The sequence below is a fragment of the Seriola lalandi genome, unplaced genomic scaffold (assembly GCF_002814215.2).
Source record: "Seriola lalandi dorsalis isolate HSWRI2012SDOR001 ecotype SW California unplaced genomic scaffold, Sedor1 jcf7180002035167, whole genome shotgun sequence".
NCBI lineage: Eukaryota > Metazoa > Chordata > Actinopteri > Carangiformes > Carangidae > Seriola > Seriola lalandi.
This window is the reverse complement of record NW_019505743.1, coordinates 1-841: the sequence shown is the minus strand read 5'-3', so window position 1 is coordinate 841 and position 841 is coordinate 1. Positions and strand designations below refer to the sequence as shown.

The following is an 841-nucleotide window of genomic DNA, read 5'->3' as shown; positions in this document are numbered from 1 at the left end:
CTCCTCCAGCTTTAGCATGTTAGCAAGTCACACTGAGCTGTTTCGGAAAATCCACTCACCGCTGATGTTTCTATTTTTTGCCTCCATGTTTTTCCAGTGAACCCGCTCCCCCACCCCCACCCTTCAATCACCATCCAATTACATCTGTCCTGGATCTATCTTCAGCCAATCACATCAGTTGTCAGGAGGCGTCAGGTGCCTTTGTGTTGTGTTGTATTGTTACCAATATCCTGATATCTATCTTTAAATATGATGAGCCGTTGTTGCAGGCGTGTTGGGGGATTAGCTCAAATGGTAGAGCGCTCGCTTAGCATGCGAGAGGTAGCGGGATCGATGCCCGCATCCTCCAAAGGTTCGTTTTGTCTGAAACGCGTTTTTGTCCTAAAGAAAATATTTAGTAGTATTTGTCTTTCGTTTAGATAATGGATAAATGGATAAATGAAACCACAGCCTAAAAGTCTCTGTTTGTGTGTTTGTGTTGTCTGGACCTGGATGAATACTGCATTACAACTACAAGCCCTGTGTTTACTTAAATCCAGAAGTATTATAATGTAGGGGAGAGCGGGTCACCTGATTCAGTCTACACCTGCTCAGGTCAGTCCTTCTTCCTCAGGTGAGGAGGTCGCTCCCTGTGGCAGACCCTGACTGCTTTAGAGGAAAAACACTAATGTTGAGGTAAGAAAGTCTTTTTTTACTTAATGTATTTTTGTAACAGCTCTGCAGATAAACTCTTTAAACTAATATCATGTTTGTTGTGAGTCTATGTAGATATTCGTCATGCTAGTTGTCAGTGCTAATGTTTTAGCTGTTAGCTGTAAATGAAGCTAGTTCATGGCTACGA

General features: G+C 42.6%; 1 non-coding gene across 1 annotated transcript; it reads left to right on the top strand.

Moving 5' to 3' along the window:
- The first annotated feature begins 276 nt into the window (after positions 1-276).
- trnaa-agc (transfer RNA alanine (anticodon AGC)) lies at positions 277-349 on the top strand. The gene has a single exon. It is a non-coding gene; the product is annotated as a tRNA-Ala (tRNA).
- The last annotated feature ends 492 nt before the right edge of the window (positions 350-841 follow it).